A 16,252-nucleotide genomic window follows, 5' to 3' on the forward strand; every position below is an offset into this window, starting at 1 on the left:
TAGAAATGGAAAGAATCCACTGATCACCTCCTGAAAGAGATCCTCAAAGGAAAACACCTAGGAATATTGTAGTGAAGTTCCAGAGTTACCAGATCAAGGAGAAAATAGGGCAAGCAACCAGAAAGAAACAATTCAAGTATTGTGGAAACACAATCAGGATAACACAAGATTTAGCAGCTTCTACATTAAGGGACCAGAGGGCGTGGAATATATTATTCCATATGGCAAATGAGATAGAATTACAACCAATAATCACCTACTCAGCAAAACTGAGCATAATCCTTCAGGGGAAAAATGGACATTCAATGAAATAGAGGACTTTCAAGCATTCTTGTTGAAAAGACTAGAGCTGAATAGAAAATATGACTTTCAGATACAAGACTCAATAGAAACATGAAGAGGTAAAAAGGAAAGAGAAATCATAAGAGACTTATTAAGGCTGAACTGTTTACTTTCTTCTTGGAAAGATGGTATTTATAACTCACGAGTACTTTGCCAGTATTAGGGCAGTTGGTGGGAAAAATTATATGTATGTAGACAGACAGATAGATAGATAGATAGATAGATAGATAGATAGATAGATAGATAAATAGAGGTGCACAGGATGAGTTGAAGATGTCAGGGTGATAGCTGGAGAATAAAATTAAAGTGAAAGAGGATTGGGAGAAGGAAAAAGGGAGAGGTGGAATGGGGTAAATTATCTCACATAAAACAGACAAGAAAAAGTGTTTACAGTGGAGGGGAAACGGGGAAAGGTGAGAGGGAATGAGTGAATCTTATTCTCATCAGATTTGAATTAAGGAGAGGATAAGATACACACTCAACTGAGTATGGAATTCTATCCTACCCTACAGGAAAATGAGGGCAAGGGGAAAAGAGAGCAAGAGAATGATAGAAGGAAGGGCAGATTGGGGAGGGGGTAATCAGAAGCAAACACTTCCAAGGAGGGACAGGGTCAAAAGAGTAAAAAAATAAAGCGGGGGGGCAGTATAGGATGAAGGGAAATATACTTAGTTTTTCACAACATGATTATTATGGAAGTATTTTACATTGACTGCACTTGTATAACCTGTATGGAGTTACTTGCCTTCTCAATGAGGGTGGGTGGGGAAGAAGGAAGGGAGAAAATTTGGAACCCAAAATTTTAAAAACAGAAGTTAAAAACAATTGTTTTCACATGCAATTGGGAAATAAAATATACAGTAAATGGGGTATAGAAATCTATCCTACCCTATAGGAAAATTGAAGGGGAATGGGATAAGAGAAGGGGGGAGAGATAGAAGGGAGGACAGATTAGGAGAAGGGGTACTTAGAATGCATGCCATCTTTGAGTGGAGTGAGGGATGAGATGGGGAGAAAATTTGGAAATTAAAATCTTGTGGAAGTGAATGTTGAAAACTAAAAATAAATTAATTAATTAAAAAAAGAATTTTGAGGAAGTGCAAGCTAATGACTCTATGAAACATCAAAAAGAATAAAACAAAACCAAAAGAATGGGAAAAAATATGTAACAAAATGTCAAATATATCATTGGAAAAACTTACATGTAAAATAGATCAAGGAGATATAATTTTAAAATTATTAGACAACCTGAAAGCCATGATCAAAAAAAGAGCCTAGACATCATCTTTCAAAAACTTATCAAGGAAATCTGCCCTGCTATTCTAGAACCAGAAGGTAAAATAGGAATTGAAGAATCTGCTGATGACCTCCTGAAAGAGATCCCAAAATTAAAACTCCCAGGAATAATATAACCAAATACCAAAGCTCTCAGGTAAAAGAGAAAATATTGTAAGCAATGAGAAACAATTCAAGTATGATGGAGCCACAGTTAGGTTAACAAAATATTTAGCAACTTCTATATTAAAGCATAAGCGGCTTGGCATATGATATTGCAGAGGACAAAGGAACTAGGTTTACAACCAAGAATCAACTACCCCCCAAAAAACTGAGTGTAATGCTTCAGGGGGAAAAGGGATATAAAACAAATTAGGGTTATTTCAAATATTCTTGATGAAAAGATCAGAATCAAATAGAACATTTTATTTTCAAATAGAAGACTCAAGAGAAGTATAGAAAGGCAAATAAGAACAGGAGAAGATGAGGGAATTGATAAGGATAAACTGTTTACATACCTAAATGGGAATATGATTCTTGAAATTATAAGAACTTTCTCATTAATAGGGTACTTAGAAAGAATATATATAGACAGAGGGTGCAGATGTGAGTTGAATATGATGGAATGATATCTAAAAAGACAAAATAAAGTGGTGAGAAAGAGGAATGTGTTGGGAAAAAAAGAAAAGGGGAGGTAGAATAGGGTAAATTATCTCACATAAAAGACAAGAAAGAACCTTTAGAGGTGAAGAGAAAATGGAGGAGGTGGTGGGAAATGCTCCAACTTTACTATCATCAGAATTGACTCAAAGAAGGGAAAAAAAGGGACATAATTAGATAAAGAAATCTCTCTTACTCCACAAGAAAGGAGAAGGGGTAAGGAATAAGGTAAAGTAAAGGTTTTAATAGAAGAGAGAGCAGATTGGAAGAGGTGATAGTCAGAATCAAAGAAACTTTTGAGGAAGGATAGGAGAAGAGGAGTGAAACAATAGAATAAGTAAGGGGAAATAGTATGGAGGAAAACAGATTTAGCAATCATAACTGTGAAAAAAGTGAACCAAGTTGCTCTGATAAAGGCCTCATCTCTCAAATATAGAGAAATGAATCAAATTCACAAAAAAGTGCATTTCCAGTTGACAAATGCTAAGAAAGAAAATTTTTCAGATAAAGTAATCAAAGCTATGTATCATCACATATAAACAATGCTCTAAATTACTATTGATTAGAAAAAGACATTTTAAAACAATTTTGAGATACTACCTCTCACTTATTAGATTGTCTATTTGGACAGAAAAGGAAAATGAGAAATGTTGGAGGGGATGTGGGAAAGTTGAGACACTAATACACTGTTGGTAGAGGTATAAACTGATGCAATAATTATGTAAAGCAGTTTGGAACTGTGTCCAAAAGCCTGTAAAACCAAACATACCCTTTGACCTAGCAATACCAGTACTAGGTCTACAATCCAAAAGATATTTTAAAAAAAGAAGAAAAATGTCCTATATGTACAAAAATATTTACAACAACTATTTTCTGGTGGCAAAGAACTGAAAATTGAAGAGACTATAAATTGTTGAATGGCTGGACAAGTTGTAGTGTATGATTATGATGGAATATTGTTGTGCTGTAAAACATAATGAGCTAGATGCTCTCAGGAAAAAACCAGAAAAGATTTACTTAAACTGATGCAAAGTGAAATGAGTAGAACCAGAAGAACATTGTATATGGTAACAGCAATATTGTAAGATGATCAACTGTGAATCATTTAGCTATTCTTGGCAATACAATGATGCAAGACAACTCTGAAGGACTCATGATTGAAAATACTATTCATCCTCAGAGAAAGAACTGAATACAGAGTCTGAATACAGATTGAAGCATACTTTTTTTAAATTTTTCTTGGGGTTTTATTTTGATCTATGTTTTCTGTTAAAATATCACTAATATGGAAATATTTTTTACACCAATGCTCATGTACAATGTACATCAAATTATTCACCTTCTCAAAGAGGGGGGTGAGGAGGAAGAGAATTTGAAACTCATTTTTAAAAATAAATGTTGAAAATTGTGTTTCCATGTAATTAGGTCAAAATAAAATAGTAAAAAAAATAAATATTCTTAGATGTTTTTTCATTTACCAATTCAAATAAAATGATATTTTACTGTTCTTCCTACTATAACCTATTCCCCATTCTCAAAGATTCATGGGCTAGAAGACTTTTGACTTGTAAGATATATGTGAAATATTAAGCTTAATATAAATTTCATTCCAGTAACAAGTAAAATTAAACTTTAAAAGTTAACAAAAGCATTGTTAATGATTCCATTTTCTATCTTTCTAGAGTGTCCCTTAGAAAAAGCTGTTTTAATGTATTCATATGTTCATGATGGATGCATTATTTTTCATGTTTTCTAAGTTCTGTAGCCTATTAGCTATTCAAGAGACTAAAATCCTGGGCCTGCAAATGTCATTTGGTGAAACTTTGAAGATACCATATAAAGTCTTTTAAAAGCCCTAGCTCTGAAAGGACATAATAATTTACCTTGAAAATATCTTTACTGTTTCTCCTTTAGACTCATGTTTTTCCTTGAGTATACAATTAATCTTTTTTTTAGCTCTGAGACATCTCGAGAGAAATTGAATTGAAGGACTACATGAACTGTCCCTCTTCTCTGGACAGATTCCTCAAAGGATTTAATTAGAGGAGAAGAAGCTTTAAGAACACAGTATTAAAATGGTTCGCAGACATAAGATGGTGTTTTTATTGAATGTGGACAAAATCCTCCTTTGCAGACAAAAACAGCCATGGAGTCACATGGAATCTACTTCACAATCTAAGGAAATACAATTGTTTGGAAAAATACCGAGGTGAGGAAATTGGGAGAAAAATTTGGAAACAATTAGACTTTTTAAGCTGAAATGAATTTCTGCGGACTTTTTTGTCTCTGTGGTGACAACAGGGTGAGTGGGGTTGAATATCGTTTTTATTGCCCAAAGCTGATGGCTTTCAATATCAAGGAAAACATATCAGAATCTAGGACTTGGAATAAGTGACTTCATGGAGAGGTAATATATTTTAAAAGTCATTCATGTGTCTGTTTCTATCCCAAACCAGGCTTTGTGTTAAGATTATAAAGTAGATACTAACCTAAGCTGAATGACTGTTTTTCACTTAATTCAGCCTGAAATTATAAAGAGTTGTGTTATCAAAATAAAGAATTAAACCACTTGCAAAAATCCCTGTTGGTAGTCTCACATGACCAATTTTTAATCTATTTAAGAAGTTAAGGATATAGTTGGAGAAATTGGATGATTCAGCTGATTATTTTAAGATGTAAGGTACATGGGGCACTTTATAGGATTATCCATTATGAAGTGACATCTTTGCAAAAAGATTAGAAAAGTATAAATATTAGGCTTAGGAAAATGTTTAGAAAATGCTATATGATATTGATTTCAGAAGAGTATTTTAGTGATCTGGTTTTGACCATTAATAAGACAATAGCTTCAGAAAAAACTGTAAAGCAGAAAAAATGCATGATCACTTTCATTTCTGCCATCCACATTAAATGTCTGATGAATATGACATGATGAGGATGATAACATAACAATAATGATTATTTTATGGCAATTATGTAATACCTGTTATTTTCAAGTTCTATAATAGGTCCTTTAATTAAAAAAATAAAATAAAACACACAGAAACATATTTAGCCAACATACCATCTTAGGATCTGATAAACTTACATTTGGAAAAGTGTAAATATTAATTTAAAGTTGTGTCTTTTGATGGATTACTTGCATTTTAATAAAGGTATTAGGGAGAAAAAATCCTTATTGTCACAATGGAACAAATTCCAATTGATTGATTGAAACAAGATGCTATCAGTTTTTACCTCTTGAGTAATGAACGGCCATTTGGATGATCCTCAGATTATTTAAGGAAAATACTTAATTACTGAAAAAATGCAAATCTTGTCATTTAGGTGATGAAGGTACCTTGAATCTGTCTTATATATCTGTTCCTTAGTCTCTTTTCCACTAGATTCACTACCAATTACTTTCTTCTTTTGTGAGAAAAGTATTTTGTTATTGAATTGGAACTGTCTTGGAAATTTTAGAAGGGCACTGATGCCTCAATTTAAAAGGTTGTGTTTCCAAAAAGAAGCTAAAATGCTTATGCCATTGGAAATGGGGAAAGTTATTGCCAGACAGTCACTCCAGAGAACACCAATAAATGGTCCTTTGTGCAACAAAATATGCATGAAAATGTATTTTGTAGCCACATTATCTAAAAACAATATAAATGACCATTTATTGTAGAATACTCAAAGATGACAGAATATATCTGTATTATCAGAAAATGTGAATATCTGGAATTTAGGCAAATATTAGATTCTTTATGAATTAAAGTAAAATAAAATAGGCAGAAAATGGAAAACAATCTCCACAACAATGACAAAAGTATAAATAGAAACACAAATTGAAAAAAAACAACACAAAAGTTATGTAATTAGAGTGATCAAACTTGTCACGAGAAATACTTGAGAAAGTATTCCTTGTTACCTTTATTACAAAGAAGAGAAACTATGACTAAGGCTTATTTGGTATACTTTCAGATAAAGGGGTTATATTAAGAAATGAAAATGAAATGAAATGGGGTCAATAAAATTTTATATTTCATAATTTTATTTATAGGTAAAATATGACTGCTGAAACTAGAGAAGAATAGTCAACTATTATATGTGAGATTAAAATTTGCAAATTGAATATCCATCATTTATTCTTTGCCCTACAAAAATCTCTGTGAAGCAGAAAATGTTTCACTTTTATGACCAGTATTCTGGTGAGGAAACTGAAGCCCAAAAAGGTTAAGCAGATTGTCCACAAAAGGGGCAGATGTGTGAACTGAACTCAAGACTGCTAACTACAAATCTGGTACTATATCCAAAAAACAGTTACTCTCCCACTCACCTCTGCCCCCTCAAAAAATCATGGAAAACAGGAACAATGTCACCAAGTTTGTCCTTCTGGGGCTTACCCAGAATCCTGAGGTACAAAAAAACACTATTTGCTGTATTCTTAATTATCTACATTTCAACTATTTTGGGCAATATTCTGATTGCCATAACTGTCATTAGAAGCAAGAGCTTGAGATGCCCTATGTACTTTTTTCTTGCCTTCTTGTCTTTTATAGATGCTATCTTTCCACTGTCATTGTCCCTAAAATGACTCTAGATATGCTCCATGCCAAGGCAACCATTTCTTTCCAAGCTTGCATGGTACAGCTCTTCTTGGAGCACCTATTTGATGGGATCGAAATTATCCTCCTCATTTTTATGGCCTATGATCGCTATGTAGCCATCTGTAAACCCTTGTATTACTTAGTCATTATGAGGTGGAATGTATGTGTTCTCCTCTTGGTGGCATTCTGCATTGGAGGTTTCATGCATTCATTAATCCAGCTCCTTATTATTGTCAGTCTCCCATTTTGTGGACCCAATGTAATAGATCACTTCTTTTGTGACATGTACCCTTTGTTGAAACTTTCCTGCACAGATACCTATATAATTGGCATCCCAGTGGTTGTAATGGGGGAGTAATGTGTACAAGAACCTTTTTGCTATTGGTAGTCTGCTATGGCATTATTCTACACTCTTTGGGAACTCAAAATCTGGAAAGTCAACAAAAAGCCCTTTCTACTTGCATTTCCCACATCACAGTTGTTGTCTTCTTCTTTGTCCCTTGTATTTTCATGTATGTTAGACCTGTCTGTACCTTCCCCACTGATAAATTTCTAAGTGTCTTTTATACCACTATCACTCCTATGCTGAACCCCTTGATCTTAACCCTGGGAGACACAGAGATGAAAAATGCCATGAGGAAGCTTTGGAACAGAAAAGTGACGTCCAGCTGTAAGGTAATGGATGTCCTGGCCAAGCAATGATGTTTCACAAGGGAAATGAGAGAAGGTTATGAAATTCCTAGATATTATTTGAGGCTAAGAAAGCAGATACTGTGTTTGTGAAGAAAAAATAAGCATTCTGTCATTAGCAATAGAAGCCACATTTTTGCTTTTGTTGGAAGTATTTCTTCAAGAGCATGATGGTTTGATGAAAAAGGCTATCCACATGCAGACAGACAACTGATCGTCTCATACTACAGATTGAAACATATTTTTTTCTCTTTCTTTTCTTTCATTTTTTTTTTGTAATTTGTCTAAAGTAGAAATAAGTTTTACATGACTTTCTATGTATCATGTTTATCATATTTCTTGCTTTTTCAATAGCTACTTGAGGGAATGACTGGAGGGGGATAATTTTTAAATAAAAATAAAATTTTAAAAAGACCATCTTGGTTCACAAGGAAAACATCAATTCACTTTAATTAGGTGACACTTTCAAAGAGCAATTGACTCCTCTAACAATGATGCAAAGATCATTCTGAGAATAATATTGGTGAAATATGTTTAGTGAAGGGAATTAAGATGTCATATGATATGTTTCTGGTGTGGCAGTGGATATTGTAGAGAAGAGAAAAACAAAACTAATCAATTTCTGCACAGGGTAGAAGAGTAATAAACACACCTCTTCTTAGATCAAACCAACTTGAAAGAATTGAAAACTTACAGGTCCCTGGAAGCATCTGTGAAAGCAGGTGCACAAAATCCCTGAAGCTTGAGAGAGTATGCCCACCACCCTGCAAACAGAGTACCAAGTCAGCAAAAAAAAATTAAAAGTAAAAAAAAAAATAGGTTAGAAAAATTAACAAACAACAGAAAAAAATATCTGATTATAACACGTTACAATGGTGACAAGGAAGATCAAAACACACACTCAGAGGCAGCTAGGTGGTGCAGTGGATAGAGTTCAAGCCTTGGAGTCAGACGGACCTCAGTTCAAATTCGGCCCCAGACCAAACACTTGACACTTACAAGCTGTGTGACCCTGGGCAAGTCACTTAACCCCGATTGCTTAGCAAAAAGGAAAAAAAGGAAGAAGAAAAAAGATTCTGGATCTCCTTTGAGACAGCTAGGTGGTGTAGCGAACAGAGTAACGGCCCTGAAGTCAGGAGGATCTGAGTTCAAATCTGGCCTCAGACAAAACACTTGACACTTACTAGCTGTGTGACCCTGGGCAAGTCAAGTAACCTCAATTGCCTAAAACACACACACACACACACACACACACACACACACACACACTCAGAAGACAACAAAATAGAAACTTCTACATCCAAAGCCTCAAAGAAAAATATGAATTGGTCTCAGGTTATGAAAGAGCTTAAAAGGGATTTTAAAAACCAAGTAAGAGAGATATAGGAAAAATCAGGAAGAGAAATGAGAGTGGTGAGAGGGATAATGAAAAAAAAAAGAGTCAACAGCATGGTAAAGGAGGTACCAAAAAATATTGAAGAAAATAACACCTGAAAAAAGAGAATAGGTCAAATGGAAAAAGAGATATAAAAATCCAGGGAAGAGAACAATGCATTGAAAAGCAGAATCAACCAAATGGAAGAAGAGGAAGAAAAATTCACTAAAGAAAATAACTTACTAAAAAGTAGAATTGGCCTAATGGAGATGGAAGTAGAAAAGCTTACTACAGAAAATAATTCCATAAAAATTAAAATAGAGCAAGTGGAAGCTAATGACTCTATGAGACACCAAAAAGAATAAAACAAAACCAAAAGAATGAAGAAAAGACAATGGGGAATATCTCATTGAAAAAACTGACTTATAAAATGGATCTGGGAGAGATCATTTAAGAATGATAAGGTTATCTGAAAACCATGATAAAAAAGAGCCTAGACATCATCTTTCAAGAAATTATCAAGGAAAACTAGCCTGATATTCTAGAATCAGAAGGTAAAATAAGAATTGAAGAATCCACTGATGACCTCCTGAAAGACATCTCAAAATGAAAACTTCCAGGAATATTACAGCCAAGTGCCACAGCTCCCAGATAAAGGAGAAAATATCATAAGAAAAGAGAAAGAAACAGTTCAAGTATGATGGAGCTACAGTCATTTTAACACAAGATTTAGAAGCTTATATATTAAAGGATTAGAAGGATTAGAATATGATATTCTGGCAGGCAAAGGAGCTGGGATTACAACCACGAATCAACTATCTAGAAAGACTGAGTATAATCCTTCCGGGGGAAAAGGGATATTCAATTAAATAAAAGAATTTCAAGCATTCATGATGAAAAGATTAGACCTGAAGAGAAAATTTGATTTTCAAATACAAAACTCAAGACAAGCAGGAAGAGGCAAATAGGAAAAGGAAAGCATAATGGAATTAATACATATAAACTGTTTACATTCCTACATCTGAAGATGATACTTCTAACTTATAAAGAGTTTATCATTAGTAGGGCAGTTAGGAGGAGTATATATAGACAAAGAATACAGATGTGAGTTAGGATATGACAGAATGATGTCTAAAAAGATAAAATTAAATGGTAAGAAAGTGGAATCTGCTGGAAGAAAAAGAAAGGGGGAGATAGAATACGGTAAATTATCTCACACAAAAGAGCCAAGAAAAAGCTTTTACAGTGGAAGAGAAGATGAAAGAGGTGGCGGGGAACACTTTAACCTAACTATCATCACAATTGACTCAAAGAGGGAAAAAAACATACATACTCAATTAGACAAAGAAATCTATCTTACCCTATAGAAAAGTAAGAAGGAGAAGGGATAAAGGAAGAGGAAGGTTTTTATGGAAGAGAGGGCAGATTGGGAGATTGTAGTCAGAACAAAAAAAAAACAAAAACAAAAACAAAAACACCTTTTGAGGAGAGATAGTGTAAGGAGTGAGACAATAGAATAAACAGGAGGTAATAGTATGGAGTGAAATAGATTTAACAATAATAACTTTAAAACAAATTTGAATCAAGTTTCTCTGATAAAGACCTCATTTCTCAAATATAGAGAAATGATTCAAATTCATAAACAATAAGTCATTTCCTAATTGACAAATGATAAAAAAGGAACAGTCATTTTTCAGATGAAGTAATCAAAGCTATATATAAAGGCAGTACTACCTCACACCTATTAGATTGTCTGATTGGACAGAAAATGAAAATAAAAAATATAGGAAGGGATGGGGGAAAGTCGAGACACTAATACACTGTTGGTGGAGTTATGAACTTATTCAATCTTTATGTAGAACAATGTATAAATATGTCCAAAGGTCTATAAGCCCATTGACCCAGCAATACCAAAACTAGGTCTGCATCCCAAGAGAGATTTAAAAATAAAGAGAAAAGGATATATATGTACAAAATCTTTATAGCAACACTTTTCTGGTGGCAAAGTATTGAAAATTGAAGGGAAGCCCATGAATTGGGGAATGACAGAATAAGTTGTGGTATATGATTGTGATGGAATACTATTATACTGTAAAAAATGAGATATATGCTCTCAGGAAAAACAAAACAAAATAACAGGAAAGACTTGTATGAACTGGTGTAAAGTGAAATGAGTAGAACCCAGAGAACATTGCACAAAATAATATCAATATAGTAAAGTGATCAACTGTGAATGTGATAGCTATTCTCAGAAATACAATGATCCAAGACAACTCTGAAGGACTCATGATTGAAAATACTATCAATCTCCAGAGAAAGAATTGAATTCAGATTTTTAATACAGATTGAAGCATCCTTTTTTAGCTTTATTTTTCTTTGATTTGTATTTTGATCTATATTTTACTTCATAATATCACTAATAAGGAAAAAAATATTTTGCATTACTACACATACATAATCTACACCAAACTGCTTACCTTCTCAATGTGGGATGTGGGGAGAGAAGAAGAGAATTTGGAAATAAATTTTAAAAATGAAGGTTGAAAATTGTGTTTCCATGTAATTGCTGAAAATGAAATACTTGTAAAAATAGTCTTATATCTTTTTCTTTCATTTACTAATTCAAATAAAGTTATATTTTACTTGTCTTCCAACAATAGTCCTTTCTATTCTCTAAGATTCATGTGTTAGAAAACTTTTGACTTATAAGATATATGTGAAATATTAAGTATAATGTAAATTTCATTCCAGTAACAAGTAAAATTTGAATTTCAAAAGTTAATAAATGTATTATTAGAAATTCCATTTTCTATCTGTCTATAGGGCTCCTTAGAAAACAGTTATTTTAATGTATTCATATGTTCATGATGGATGCATTATTCTTCATGTTTTCTAAATTCTGTAGCAAATTAGCTATTTAAGAGACCAGAATCCTGAATCTGCAGAGGTCATTTGGAGCTACTTTGAAAGAACCACATAAAGCTCTGTAATGAAATAATAATTTCTCTTGAAAATTTCTCCAATGCCTTTTCCTTTGGACTCATATTTTTCCTTGATTCTACAATTAAGGTTTTTAACTCTGAGACATCTCCAGAGACACTGAAATGAAGGACTATGTAAACTGCCCCTGTTCTCTGGGCATATTCCTCAAAGGATTTAATTAGAGGAGAAGGAGTTTTAAGAACACAGTAATAAAATGACTCACAGACAAGAGATGGTGTTTTTGTTGAGTATGAATAAAATCCTCCTTTGTTGACAGTAATGTCCATGGACTCACATGGAATCAATTTCACAAGCTAAAGAAATGAAATTATTTGGAAAAAATACTGATGTGAGGGAATTGGGAGAGAAAAATGGAAATAATTAGACCCATATAGACATTTTCAGCTAAAATGAATTACCATGGACTTCTCTGTCTCTGTGGTGACAACAGAGTGAGTGGTGGTGAACAGCGATTTCATTGTCCTAAGCTGCCATCTCTTAACATCAAGAAAAACATATCAGAATCCAAGAACTGGAACAACTGACTTCATGGAGAAGTAATATATTTATAAAAGTCATTCACATTTATGATTCTATTCCAAACTATGCTTTGTATTAGATTATAAAGTAGGTGCTCACCTAAGCTGAATGAGGGTTGTTTTTTTTTAATTAAATCAGTGTGAAATGGGATAGAGTCATATTATCAAAATAAAGAATTAAAGCACTTGCAAAAATCCCTGGTGGTAGTCTTCTCACATGACCAATTTTTAATCTCTTTAAGTAGTTAAGGATATAGATAGAGAAAGTGGATGATTCAGGTAATTTTTTTATTATTATTTTGAGATGCAAAGCACACTGGGCATTTTATAGAATTATCCATTGTGAAGTGACATCTTTGCAAAAAGACTAGAAAAGTATAAATATCAGGCTTGGGAAATTATTCAAAAAATAGCATATGTTATTGATTTCAGAAGTGTGTTTTAGTGATCTGGTTTTGGCTATTAAGACAATAGCTTCAGCCAAACTGTAAAACAGAAAAAAATGTATGATCTCTTTTATGTCTTCCCTCTACATTGAAATGTCTGATGAAAATGAGATGATGATGATGATGATGATATAACAATAAAAAATATTTTATCCATTTGTGTAAGGCTTATTATTTTCTAGTTTGATAAAAGGTCCCTTCTATTAAAAATAAATAGGACACATTCAATTATTTAGCACACTTTAAATCTTAGGATTTGAAAAACTTATATTTGTAAAAGTGTCAATAATAGTCTAAAGTGATATCTTTGTATGGATTACTTGCATTTTAATAAGGTTATTATGGAGAAAAATATTTTTATTGTCACAATGGAACAAATCCCAATTAATTGAATGAAAGAAGATGCTATTAGTAGCTAACTAGTGATGTTAACTAGTTTATTTACTAGTTATTATTATTTTATTACCATTATTAACTAGTAATAAGTAGTTAACTAATAATTAATGATGCAGGGTCATTTGGATGACCCACAGTTTGTTTGAAGAAAGTACTTCATTACTTTAAAAAACACTAATATTGTCATCTAGGTGATCAGGAGACTTTGAATTAATCTTATATTTCTGTGATTTAGCCTCTTTTCCACTGAAATCACTACCATTATTTTGTTCTTTTGTGAGGCCAAATTATGTTATTGAAGTGGAAGGGTTTTGGAAACACTGATGCCTCAATTTAAAAGTTTGTGCTTCCAAAAAAAAAACAATTAAAATGCTTATGGCATTGAAAATGGGGAAATTTATTGCCAGGTAGTTCAGAGCACACCAGTAAAAGGTCATGTGTGCAGCAAAATATTCATTAAAGCACATTTTGTAGCAACAAAACCATAAAACAACATAGATGTCCATTTATTGGAGAATACTCAAATATTATAGAATATGTATATTATTAGAAGATGTGAATATCTGGAATTTAGAGAAATATTAGATTTTTAATGAATTAAAATAAAGTAAAATAGGCAGAAAATGGAAAACAATCTCCACAATGATGAAAAAGTATAAATAGGAAGAACAATTGAACAAAAAAATGCAATGTAATTAGAGTGATAAAATTTGTCACAGGAAATACTTGAGAAAGTGTGCCTTCTTCCCATCATTAAAAGGAAGAGAAACTATGACTAAGGCTTATTTCATATACTTTTAGATGTAAGGAGAGGGGTTATATTGAGAAATGAAAGTGACATAAAATGGGATCAATAATAAGTTTATGTTTCATAATTATCTTTGTAGGTAAAAATCTGACTGCTGATACTACAGAAGAATATCTAACTTTTATATGTGAGATTGAAATTGGCAAATAGAAGATCCATCATTTCCTTTTTCTCCTTCCCCATTACAAAAGCTCCCTGAAGCAGATGTTTCAGTACTATGACTAGTATACTCATGAGGAAACTGATGCCCATAAAGGTTAAGCAGATTATCTACAAAAGGGGGGCTGATGTAAGAACTGAATTCAAGGCTCACCTAACTACAAATCTAGTTCTATATACAATAAAGTCACTCTACCTCTCCCCTCCAAAAAAAGCATGGATAACAGGAACAATGTCACTGAGTTTGTCCTCCTGGGGCTTACACAGAAACCTCAGATAGAAAAAAACATTATTTTCTGTATTCTTAATTATCTACATTCTAATTATAGTGGGCAACATTCTAATTATCATAACTGTCATTAGAAGTAAGAGGTTGTGGTCCCCTATGTACTTCTTTCTTGCCTTCTTGTCTTTTATGGATGCACTCTCTTCCACTGTCATTGTCCCTAAAATGACCTAGACATGCTCCATGAAAAGGCAACCATTTCTTTCCAAGCTTGCATAGTTCAACTCTTCTTGGAACACCTATTTGGTGGGGCTGAAGTTTTCCTTCTCATTTTTATGGCCTATGATCGCAATGTAGCCATCTGTAAACATTTTCATTACTTAGTCAATATGAGATGGCATGTATGTGTTCTGCTCTTGGTGGCATCCTGGATTGATAGTTTCATGCATTCATTAGTCCATCTACTTTTTATTGTTAGTCTCCCATTTTGTGGACCCAATGTAATTGATCATTTCATTTGTGACATGTACCCTTTGTTGGAACTTTCCTGTACAGATGCCTATATAATTGTCATCTTGCTGTTTGCCAATAAGGGAGTAATATGCACAATTATCTTTTTGCTATTGCTTATCTCCTATGAGGTCATTCTACATTCTTTGAAAACACAAAGTCTGGAAAGTCGACAAAAAGCCCTTTCTACTTGCATCTCCCACATCACAGTTGCTGTCTTCTTCTTTGTCCCTTGTATTTTCATGTATGTTAGGCCTGTCCGTACCTTCCCAATTGATAAATCCCTAACTGTCTTTTATACTATCAGCACTCATATGCTGAAGCCTTTGATCTACACCCTGAGAAACACAGAAATGAAAAATGCCATGAGGAAGCTTTGGAACAGAAAAGTGATGTTCAACTGTAAGGCTATGGATGTTCTGGTAAAGCAATGATGTTTCCAAAGGGAAATGATAGAAGACTGTTAAATTCCTAAAACTTTGTTTTTTCAGCCTCAGGAAGCAGATCCTGAATATGTGAAGAAAAAAAAAGCTTTATTTTAGCTGACATTAGAATTAGAAATTGCATTTTTGTTGTTGTTGAGATTATTTCTTTAATAAGATGAGGGTTTGATGAAAAAAGTTATCCACATCCAGAGAGAGGCTTGACAGTCTTTGATTGTAGATGGAAGTGTATTTTTTCTTTATTGTTCTTTTATTTGTTTATTTTGCTGTAAAGTGTCTAATGCAGAAATATGTTTTACATGACTTCATATGTTCAATGGACATCAAATTTCTTTCTTTTTCAATGGTTAGGTGATGGCATGAGTGGAGTGAGATAATTTGTAAATAAAAATAAAATTTTAAAAAGACCATCATGGTTCATCAGGAAAATATCAATACAGTTTAATTAGGTGACCCTTTTTAAGAACAATTGACTCTTCTAACAAAAATACAAAGATCATTCTGAGAATAATGTTGATCAAATATGTTTAATGAAGGAATTAGTATGTCACATGATGTATTTCTGCTGTGGCAGTGAATATTCTAGAGAAGAGAAGCAAAAATTAATCAATTTCTTTTTTAACTTGAAGTTATTACTGCTCCAAGTTTTCAATGTAAATTAACCAACTTCGATTGTAATATTTAACTTTATCACCCTAAAATGCATTATAAGACTTACAATGTGATATAAAAGATAGTAATATAGGTATATTTGTTTTAAACAGGGAATTTTATTTATTATCTAAGTGAAGCCTAAACATGTGAAAAGATGTGTG

At 33.0% G+C, this 16,252-nt stretch overlaps 2 pseudogenes; both read left to right on the forward strand.

Moving 5' to 3' along the window:
* The first annotated feature begins 6,612 nt into the window (after positions 1–6,612).
* On the forward strand, positions 6,613–7,565 carry LOC114051791 (annotated as a pseudogene).
* A 6,909-nt stretch (positions 7,566–14,474) lies between these two features.
* Positions 14,475–15,428, forward strand: LOC114051870 (annotated as a pseudogene).
* Positions 15,429–16,252: the final 824 nt, after the last annotated feature.

The sequence above is a fragment of the Vombatus ursinus genome, unplaced genomic scaffold, assembly GCF_900497805.2.
Source record: "Vombatus ursinus unplaced genomic scaffold, bare-nosed wombat genome assembly UNPS02014806.1, whole genome shotgun sequence".
In the NCBI taxonomy this organism is placed as follows: domain Eukaryota; kingdom Metazoa; phylum Chordata; class Mammalia; order Diprotodontia; family Vombatidae; genus Vombatus; species Vombatus ursinus.